The following is an 11,207-nucleotide window of genomic DNA, read 5'->3' as shown; positions in this document are numbered from 1 at the left end:
ATCTTGAAGTCAAGGGGCCAAGGGTCGGGAAGCAAGAAGCCAAACGCAGCAAGGCAGGAAACGTGTTGCTGTGGCAAAGAGCCGAAGGGAAATGCTGACCTTATATCCCTTCCTGGCTCTTGCCACCAGGTGCTGTGAGTTACCAATCGGCGTCACTTGTGCGGCTGCGCCTTGCCTCTTCAGAACAAACTTAGGAAGGCCCCAGTCCTGCAAAGTCGTTCTGGTCACGGGGCCTGGCTCCTGCACGCACTCCTGACACTAGGTTTGTCATTGCTTTTCTCCCAAGAAGCAGGTGTCATTTAATTTCGTGACTGCCGTCACCATCTGCAGTGATCATGGAACCCAAGGAAGTAAAATCTCTCACTGCCTCCATTTCTTCCCCTTCTATTTGCCAGTAGGTGATCGGCCCAGTGGCCATGATCTTCATTTTGTTGTTGTTGAGCTTCAGACCATATTTTGCACCCTCCTCTTTCTGCCATCAAGGTTGTGTCATCTGCATATCTGAGGTTGTTGATAGTTCTTCCGGCAATCTTAATTCCGGCTTGGGATTGATCCACTCCAGCCTTTCGCATGATGAATTCTGCATATAAATGAAATAAGCAGGGAGATAATATACAGCCTTGTTGTACTCCTTTCTCAATTTTGAACCAATCAGTTGTTTTATATCCAGTTCTAACTGTAGCTTCTTTTCCCTCATAGAGATTTTTCAGGAGACAGATGAGGTGATCAGGCACTCCCATTTCTTTAAGAACTTGCCATAGTTTGCTGTGGTCAACACAGTCAAATCCTTTTGCTTAGTCAATGAAGCAGAAGTCGATGTTTTTCTGGAACTCTAGCTTTCTCCATAATCCAGTGCATGTTTGCAATTTGGTCTCTGGTTCCTCTGCCCCTTCAAAATCCAGCTTTCACTTCTGGGAGTTCTCGGTCCCCATACTGCTTAAGCCTGCCTTGTAGAATTTGAAGCATAACCTTGCTAGCATGTGAAATGAGCGCAATTGTGCGGTAGTTGGAGCATTCTTTGGCACATCCCTTCTTTGGAATTGGGATGTAGACTGACATTCTCCAATCCTCTGGCCACTGCTGAGTTTTCTACACTTGCTGGCATATTGAGTGTAGCACCTTAACACTATAATATTTTAAAGTTTTAAATAGTTCAGCGGGAATATCATCACCTCCACTGACCTTGTTATTAGTAGTGCTTTCTAAGGCCCATTTGACTTCACTCTCCAGGATGTCTGGCTCAAGGTCAGCAACCACACTACCTGGGGTGTACGATCCATATCTTTCTGGAGCAATTCCTCTGTGTATTCTTGCCACCTCTTCTTGGTGTCTTCTGCTTCTGTTAGGTCCTTACCACTTTGGTCCTTTATTTCCCCCATTTCCCTAACTCAGGGGATGGGACTTCTTCCTCCCAGTTCCCTCCACGTAAACTTAGGGAATGGGATCTGTTCCTGCTCAGTGTCTGTCCCAGAGATTAAACGGAGCCAAGAACACTCAGAAGCAGTCATAAATCAAAGCTTCTCTGTTCAAGCTACTTGGCAGCTGCACAAACGTTCCAGGCAGCCTACTTTCACTTTTAGGCAGCCGCTGTACTCACAGTCTATCTGCTTTTTCTCTTCCGTCTCTGAAGAGGCTTGCTTCACGGTGCCGGTTCCAAGAAACTCCAACCCGGACAAAAACAGCCCCCAGTCTTTCCTCTACTGACCCTGGGTCTGTGGCCCTGATCCCTGGGCCCATAACCAATGTTAGGCTCATCCTACACGAGTAGGACCTTGATAAAGATACATGCCTGCCTGGCATGCTGTCTCCCTCCTGGTTGATCGGGAGCTACAAAAGCTTTCTTCAGCCTGAACATCACAGCAACTGATGCCAAGAAGCATCAGGACACTTACGGAACAGCAGAGCCCAAGTGGCTCAGTGGTTTAGACCACAGGGCCACCCGCGTCCCTACAAGAGTTGCAAGTACCCTGGGGTCATCCAGTCCAACCCTCTGCAACACAGGAATCTCACTTCAAGCATCCCTGAGAGATGGCCATCCAACCTCTTCTCAAAAACCGCCATTGAAGGAGAGACCACAAACTCCAGAAGGAACCAGTATTTTCCAGTTTCTGCCCTCAACGACTTTAGCCTTGACCATCTGCCCCACTGCCATAAGCATCTTTAGCTCCCTAGTTTCTGTGGCAACACTTTGGCCCAAGTTTCCATCATAACATGCATACGTTGGAGAAAATAACAATTTCATAAAACTGCATTTGGATTATTCTGTTTTCTTTTTAGCCTATTGCCTTGCTAAACTGAAAAAGCCTGTGCCTGCCTACTTTTTACGTTAGAAGAAGAAGAAGAAGAAGAGTTTGGATTTGATATCCCGCCTTTCACTCCCTTTAAGGAGTCTCAAAGCGGCTAACATTCTCCTTTCCCTTCCTCCCCCACAACAAACACTCTGTGAGGTGAGTGGGGCTGAGAGACTTCAGAGAAGTGTGACTGGCCCAAGGTCACCCAGCAGCTGCATGTGGAGGAGCGGAGACTCGAACCCGGTTCTCCAGATTACGAGACTACCGCTCTTAACCACTACACCACACTGGCTCTCTACAGAACCAGCTGCTTTTAGGTCCTGTACATAGCAAATGTCAGTTCTGGAATTCTGAAAAGAATAAAGTGTTGGACTCTATGGGGACTGTTGAATGTTATATGTAATCACATGATATATTATGAGGAGGGTTGATCTGAAGAGCCAAATGATTATTGTGACATTGGGTTGCAACTATTAAGATTGCTGTGATTCTGTGATTGGTTAATAGGAATGACATGTGCAATTTGTAAGTGTATTTTTTAAAAAAACATTGTTTTGGATGTGGTTCTTTGCATGAACATTTGTTTTTCAATAAAGGCCTATCTTTCCACCTGGAGATTGCATCCTTTTCTTTTGGGTTTTTATGCGTGGGTGTTACGGAAGGGGGGGGGCATGTCTTCTTCACTACAATATATTTGCTCAATTTCTCTAGGACTCCATCACCCCTCCCCTGTCCTCCATAATCTCTCAAGTAATCCTGTCAAAATCACTCTGCCAAACCTTTCCTCGGGCAATGCCAGGTGACAGACTATGCGTACATGGACCATTGTCTTCTCAGGATGTGCTTATCTGCGCATATCTCCAGCTCTGCATATTCCCCCCTCCCTCCTCCATATGTTAATCCAGTGTAACCCAACCTCTCCTTAATGTATTCATGATGTAATCTGTGTAACCCAACCTTTCCTTAATGTATTCGTGATGTAACTGGGATGTATTTTGCACTGTATTCTGGGACATGGAGGGAAATTTCAAAAGTTCATGTCACCCCTTTCTCTCTGTTCAATCTCGCCTTGAACCTGTTGCACAATAAACTTGGACCTTCTGCAGTTTGCTCCTGCGTCCGGCTGAGCTCATTTTCTTCCGCAGGGACCCACGGACTTAGTCCGATGAGCTGGGTGGCAGAGTAACCCCGCACCCAGATTTTTCCGTAACAGTGGGTAATCTCTTTTTGAATTTCTCCTACATATATATTTGAAATGACTGGATTTTAAAAATAAACAAATCTGAATGTGATTTATAATGAGACTGAAACACTAACATTATTGCTAGAAACAACTCTTGAAAACAATCAAAAAATGAATCAGAAATAATTTTTAAAACAGAATTTTTTCTTACCCTGAAGTTCAGTTTACAGAGACAGGCCCATAAGTTCCTCCCCATGTCAATCATAAACCAACAGCCGCCTCCACTGGAGGCAACAAATGCTGCAATGCACTGAAGCGGAGGAAGATAGAGGAGGGTGGAATGTCGCCCCCCCCCCCCCATCTGTAAACTGAAATTCATGGTAAGAAAAACTTTTGTTTAAATAACTAGCTCATTAGCTAAAGTGGTGCTTCAGGTTAAGAACAGTTTCAGAATGAATTAAGTTCTTAACCCGATGTACCACTGTAAAGAGATGAAGGATAAAGAGATGAGCCCTTTCATAAATTTGGTTTTGGCAACTGCAAAACAACATACAAGATCCTGGTTTTCCCCTGAGATATGACACTTGAAAATCGGTTGTATTATATTTAGAAATGATTTTGGCCACGTAGTAAACAACAGTATTTTTCTTTTCAAATTTAATGTGTAGGAAATCTCCATCATTTATATAGAAATGGGGTCAAATGGTTCTGAGAGCCCAGTATAAACTGGTTTTCTGACAGGAAAGGCAGGGAAGGGATGGAGTTGGGGGGGGGGGAAGAGTCCCAGAGTGGGGGGGGGGCTGCCCCGTGAGCAGCATGTGCCCCTCTCCCTCCCTCCCTCCCTCCCCAATAGTGGGCTTCGCCTTTCCTGCCTGTGGTGCTTTTACGGGGGGGGGGGGCTTCCACACCTCCCCCCCCCCCAGGATGGCGTGTCTGTTTCATTCCTCGCGTGGGACACTTCCTCCTCTGTCTCTCTTCCTGGGCTGCAGAAGCAGGAAAGTCCGCTTGGCGGGGGGGGGGGGAGGGAGATTATTTCCGGAGGGGGAGGGATCTCCTGGCTGGGAAGCCCCCCCCCATTCTTCCCCCCCCCCACTCGCTGATCGGGAGGGTGTTTTGTTTTTTTGAGGGGTGTCTTGATGGAGCCATTTCTTAGCCTCTTCTCCCTCCCAGCCTTTCCTTGGGATTCAGGAGCCTCTATGTTGGAGGAGGGGGAGAGCCAAGGTAACCCCCCCCCCATGGCCACCCCCGTCTTTGGCACACAGGGGGGAGGGGGCAGTTCCGTGAGCGCAGGCGCAGAAGTAGGAAAACAGCAGGTAGGGGGAGGGAGGGGTGCCCTCGGCTTTGCAAGGGTTAAAAGGAGCAAAGCTGGATTCCTATAGAGGGCGGGAAGTGAAGCGGGAGGGGGGGTCAAGGTCCTCCATGCCAAAATCCTTCCCTCCCACCTCCCTTCCTGCAAGCAGAGAGGAGGTTGCTTTGTTTTCTCTCCTTTGCAAAATCTTCCTAGGTGAGTCTCCTCTCTTTCCCCTCAGGGGTCCCAGGGGTGCAGGGAGGGGGCATGGGGGTCCCTATTCAGATCATTCCTGATGGGGGGAGACCCCCAAGTCAGAAAGCAGAGGGTCCTCTTTGTACTCTTTGCCAAGCCAGGGAGAGGGCGAGTTCTCAGGAGGTCTGCAGCTCTGTTCTTCCTTGGGATAAAGATGCTGCCTTCATTTTTGGGGAGGGGGGGCTTTGAGCACAGGGAGAAGAAAAGCCCTTCTGCATCTGCAGCAGCAAAACCAGACCACTTCTTCTGTCCCAGATGCAACAACACATGTCTCTCTCCTGTCACTCTCCACACCCACGGCTGGCGCTGTTACCTTCCAACAGCTGGATCTCACTCCCAAAGGCACTCTCTTCCATGGTCTCCCAAGACAGATGGAGGCCAACTAACCAACCATTCCCCCCCTCACAATGCACAATGGGGCTTTCCCTCTCCTCCCCCTCCTGGTGCCCCCTGAAGTTGGCTTGAGGAGGTGGGGGGGGGGAGTCCACCACACCAGATGCTGAGAGAGGAGGTCCTTCCATCTGGAAAAAGGGAACACTTTGAAGAATTATGTGAAGATGAGTGCCGTATAATCATAATCATAAAATTATTACAGTGTGGAATTCCCCCATTTACACAAAGATTAATTGTTGTTTAGTCGTGCCTGACTCTTTGTGACCTCCTGGACCAGAGCACACCAGGCCCTCCTGTCTTCCACTGCCTCCCACAGTTTGGTCAGACTCATGTTTGTAGTTTCGAGAACACTGTCCAACCATCTCGTCCTCTGCCGTCCCCTTCTCCTTGTGCCCACCAACTTTCCCAACATCAGGGTCTTTTCCAGGGAGTCTTCTCTTCTCATGAGGTGGCCAAAGTATTGGAGCCTCAGCTTCAGGATCTGTCCTTCCAATGAGCACTCAGGGCTGATTTCCTTAAGAATGGATAGGTTGGATCTTCTTGCAGTCCATGGGACTCTCAAGAGTCTCCTCCAGCACCAGAATTCAAAAGCATCAATTCTTCGGCAATCAGCCTTTTTTATGGTCCAGCTCTCACAAAGATTAATACCCATCATTAAAATTGTTCCATTACAATGTTGAAATAAGCATGCAGGAAAAGAATAGAATTAAAACAGCGCAGCTATTAAGAGGCAGAAAAGAACAGAGCAATGTGTAGAAGATCATCTTCATTCTCCCTTTCTCTCTTAGGGTCCAGTGTGTTTGGAAGATGTAGCTTTTCGTTTCACACACAAGGACTGGGCGTTGCTGGATCCTGACCAGAGAGCTCTGCAGAAGGAAGTCAAGGGGGTGAAGTGTGGGATCCTGGCCTCTCTGGTAAGGCTCCCTGCTGGATCATCAGATCAGTTTTGAAATTCCATACAGATCTCTTTTTAAATAAAATTTTTTATTGCGTTTCTTTCCATAGGTAAACAAATTTGTTTGGACAACAATATACAAGAAACATTTTCCATATATATATAAAAAAGACATAGAAAAAAGAAAAGATCATCACAAAATTTCTTCGACAACTTTTTGGACCTCCTCGCATCCTCTCAGCATTGCGTTCATCATTCTAACCAATTCAGCAATTTATTATCTTATTTCCCGACTTATTATGCCCTTGTATTTATTATGTTACCAGTTTCAAAAATTTGTAGTTTAATTTTAACACTCTTAATAAACATAATATTTTGTTTCTAATTTGTCTCATTTTTTCCCATCAATACTTACTTTATCATTTACTTAAAATAAATTGCAGAAGCATAACGTTTCTTAATCGTGCACAATCTTAGCACTCAAACAACTTATAATGTTTTTGCAAATAGTCCTTAAATTTTTTCCAGTCCTCCTCCATTGTTTCTTCGCTCAGATCTCGAATTCTGCCGGTCATTTCTGCCAACTCCATGTAGTCCATCAGCTGCGTCTGCCAGTCCTCCAGTGTGGGTAAATCTGGTGTCTTCCAGAACTTTGCGATAAGAATCCTAGCTGCTGTGGTTGCATACATAAACAAGGTTCTGTCCTTCTTTGGCACCTTCCGGTCCACCATGCCCAATAGAAAGGCCTCTGGTTTCTTAGAAAAGGTATATCTAAATACCTTTTTCAACTCATTATGTATCATTTCCCAAAAGGCCTTTACTTTCGGGCAGGTCCACCAGAGGTGAAAGAATGTCCCTTCTGCCTCCTTACATTTCCAACACTTATTATCAGAAAGATGGTATATTTTAGCCAACTTGACTGGGGTCATGTACCACCGGTATACCATTTTCATAATGTTCTCTTTCAAGGCACTACATGCCGTGAATTTCATACCGGTGTTCCATAACCTTTCCCAGTCCTCAGACATGATGTTGTGTCCTACATCCTGTGCCCATTTTATCATAGCAGATTTAACTGTCTCATCCTGGGTGTTCCATTTAAGCAGCAAGTCATACATCCTCGAAAGTACCTTAGTCTTTGGTTCTAGTAACTCCGTCTCCAGTTTCGATTTCTCCAACTGGAAACCCACTTTTTTGTCCATTTTGAATACCTCTTGAATTTGAGCATAGTGTAACCAATCTCGCACCTTACCTCTTAATTTGTCCTGGCTTTGGAGCTTCCAATTGTCTCCAACTCTTTCAATCAGTTCCCAATATTTTGGCCAATAGGCCTCCATATTGGGCTTTTTTTTAGAAATCTTGGCTTCCACAGGTGATAACCACCTCGGGGTCTTGTTTTCTAATAGATCCTTATACTTCATCCAGACGGCAAAAATTGATTTTCTGACAATATGGTTTTTAAACAATTTATGAACCTTCGCCTTGTCATACCACAAGTATGCATGCCAACCATACACATTGTCAAACCCCTCCAGATCTAGGACATCGGTGTTTTCCAACAGGAACCAATCCTTCAACCAGCAGAAGGCTGCAGCTTCATAATACAACCTTAAGTCCGGCAGGGCAAACCCCCCTCTTTCTTTTGAGTCGGTTAATATTTTAAATTTTATTCGGGGCTTTTTGCCCTGCCAGACAAACTTAGAAATATCCTTCTGCCATTTTCCAAAACATTCCATTCTGTCCACGACCTGAAGGGTTTGAAACAAAAATAGCATTTTTGGCAAAACACACATCTTTATAGCTGCGATTCGGCCTGACAAGGTAAGTTTCAATCTTGACCAAATATCCAGATCCTTTTTAATTTCCAACCAACATTTTTCATAGTTATCTTTAAAAAGATTTAAATTTTTGGTGGACAAGTATACCCCCAGGTATTTCACTTTTTTAACCACACTTAGCTCTGTCTCTTTCTGATACCCCTCTATCTCTGTAGGTGTCAAATTTTTGACCAAAACCTTAGTTTTTTGTTTGTTTAACTTAAATCCCGCCACCCGACCAAACTCCAGGATAAGTTCCAAAACTCTTTTTGTGCTAGATACTGGCTCCTGTACTGTCAAGACTAGGTCATCTGCAAAGGCTTTCAGTTTGTATTGTTTCGCTCCGACCTCTATACCTTGCACCAACTGGTCCTCCCTAATCATAATCAGCAATACCTCCAGAACAGAGATAAATAGCAGAGGGGATAAAGGGCACCCCTGTCGTGTCCCTTTTTCAATTAGAAGTTCATCCGACACCACATTGTTCACTATCAACTTGGCTTTTTGCTCTGAATAAATTGCTTCTAGTCCATTTTCAAACCCCCGTCCCACTCCCATCCCCTTCAAGTTTTTCTTCATAAACATCCAAGAAATGTTGTCAAATGCTTTCTCCGCATCAATAAAGATTAAGGCAGCCCTTGTATTTCTAATTCTCAACAATTCCAATATATCAATAATGTTCCTGGTGTTATCAGACATGTGTCTACCAGGGAGAAAGCCTGCTTGGTCCTTGTGAATTACTTCGTTTAAAACGTTTTTAAGTCTACTTGCTAAAATGTCTGCAAATATTTTGTAATCCACATTCAGGAGTGAGATGGGACGGTAGTTCTTGAGCTGAGTCTTTTCCTTCTCTGACTTAGGAATCAATGTGATGAATGCTTCTTTCCACGTTTCCGGTGCCCTTCTCCCCTCCATAATCTGGTTGCAAACCTCCAACAACGGTTGTATCAAACAGTCCTTCAGAGTCTTATAATATTTGGAGGTGAGACCATCTGGGCCTGGAGATTTGCCAAGTTGCATATTTTGGATGGCACCTTCAATTTCCTGTTGAGTTATTTTACTATTGAGAATTGATCTTTTATCTTGACTTATTTTAGGTAGTCCATTTGTCCTCAAGAATTGGTCTATTTCCGATTCTTTCTGAGGCCCCTGTGCATAAAGTTCCTTGAAGTATCTGTGGAAGCACTTTCTTATTTCTTCTGGTTTCTGAACTATTTTTCCTTGAATCTCCAGGTTTGTGACTGTGTTTAACTTTTGTCTTTTTTTCAATTGCCAAGCTAACAACTTTCCACATTTATTTGCTGATTCAAACGATCTTTGCTTCATTTGTTTAATTTTCCACTCAATCTCTTGATTAATCAATTTCGAATATTGTGCTTGATGGAATTTGATCTCTCTTAGCACCTCTTTTGACTTCGGATTAGTTCTCAACTTTTTCTCTCCTTCACTTATTTTCTCAAGGATTTTTTCCTTTTTTCCATTCCAAAATTTTTTCTTTATTGTATTCTGTTGTATCAGAAACCCTCTCATTACAGCTTTGCTTGCGTCCCAGATTATTCTTTTCTCCACCGTAGTGTTCAAATTTATTTCAAAGTAGTCCTTTAGCGTTTTTTGGGCCTTCTTAACAATCTCTTGATCTCTTAGCAAGGTGTCATTCATTCTCCATCTGAAGGATCCAGTTGGGAAAAGTCTCAATTCCATTTTTAAGGCGTTATGGTCGGAGCAGGTTTTTGGGCAGATTTCCACTTTTCTCGTTTTCGGGGCCAGCCCTCTAGATATCCAAATTTGGTCGATTCGTGTCCATGACAAGTGGGCATCAGAAAAAAAGGTTCCTTCTTTACCCAAGGGGTTCCTTGTCCTCCAGATGTCAATCAAGTCCATATTGTCTGTCATTTCAAAAAAGGTTTTAGGGAGTCTGCCGTCTGTTGTTAAATTTTGATTTTGAGATTTGTCCATATTTGTAGACACCACCCCATTCATATCTCCCATCACAATAATATTAGAATAGTCCAGGTAGTCCATCATTGTCTCATGCAGCTTCTTATAAAATTCTGATTTTCCATCATTTGGCGCATAAACTCCTAATATCAAAATCTTTTCCCCTTGTGTTTGGATTTCAATTGCGAGAATTCTTCCATGATCATCTTTGAATAAGAATTTTGGTGATAGGTTCTCCTTTGCATAAATTACAACACCTCTTTTTTTGACTTTGTCTGATGAGATAAATTCTTGACCAAGTCTTTTATTAATTAATACTTTCCTATGGAGCCTGGTCACATGTGTTTCTTGAAGGCATATTACATCCAATTGTTCTTTTTTCAAAATATGGAATATCCTCCTTCTTTTTTCCGGAGAATTCCCGCCATTTATGTTCCAGCTAAGTAGCTGCAGAGACATCTTGTTCTATTTTAAACGTTCTTAAGATGGGGTGCCTTCCTTTTGCTCAGATCCCGAGGGTGCAGGCGTTGGCCCGCTTTCAGGCAATATTGGTGCTGGTACAGCTGGAAGCCAATCCACTCCTTTTTGGAGATCTTCTCCGTGGTCGTGAAGGAACTTTTGGTTATCTTCAGGTGTTCTAATTTTAACCTTCCTTTCTTTGTAGGTGAAGGATAGTCCTTGTGGAAACTCCCACCTATAGGGAATTGCGTTATATCTCAGCAATTTTGCTAGTTCTGAATAGGTGGCTCTAAGATCCAACAGCTGTTTCGGGATATCTCTATAGATTTCCACCCTTTTGTCTTGTATTTCAATTGCTTTTTTGAAATGAAGACCTAGGATCTTATCCCTCTCTTCCTTTGATCTTAAAATAATCAAACAGTCTCTGGATCTATCTTTCTTTACCACTCTTCCCAGTCTATATGCCGAAACAATCTTAAAATCTGTGTCTTCCTTTAAACCCCAGAACTTCGAAAATTCTTGTGTTAAGTATCCAATCAAATCTCCTTGCTCAAGTTCCGGGATGCCTCTCAATTTGATGTTACTCTCGCGATTTTTCAGTTCCACCATTGACAGATAAACTTGTTGTTCACTCACCTGTTTGTGCAGGGGCTTAACTTCTCCTTTTATTTCTTCCACTTCTTTTTGT

The 11,207-nt window shown here is 43.7% G+C and overlaps 2 protein-coding genes across 2 annotated transcripts in view; both read left to right on the top strand.

Moving 5' to 3' along the window:
- The first annotated feature begins 4,926 nt into the window (after positions 1 to 4,926).
- LOC308580600 (uncharacterized protein) overlaps positions 4,927 to 11,207 on the top strand; it is a 32,212-nt gene continuing 25,931 nt past the window's right edge. The window contains exon 1 of the mRNA XM_081182496.1: positions 4,927 to 4,978. The gene's annotated coding sequence lies outside the window, so the exon portion shown is untranslated. The remainder of the gene's footprint in view (positions 4,979 to 11,207) is intronic.
- Positions 5,855 to 11,207, top strand: part of LOC308580628 (uncharacterized protein) — a 114,960-nt gene continuing 109,607 nt past the window's right edge. The window contains exon 1 of the mRNA XM_081182560.1: positions 5,855 to 6,324. The gene's annotated coding sequence lies outside the window, so the exon portion shown is untranslated. The remainder of the gene's footprint in view (positions 6,325 to 11,207) is intronic.

Source organism: Podarcis bocagei (assembly GCF_964188305.1).
Source record: "Podarcis bocagei genome assembly, chromosome: 2".
In the NCBI taxonomy this organism is placed as follows: Eukaryota; Metazoa; Chordata; class Lepidosauria; order Squamata; family Lacertidae; genus Podarcis; species Podarcis bocagei.
Note: the sequence above shows the minus strand (reverse complement) of the source record. Positions and strands in the feature narration are given on the sequence as shown.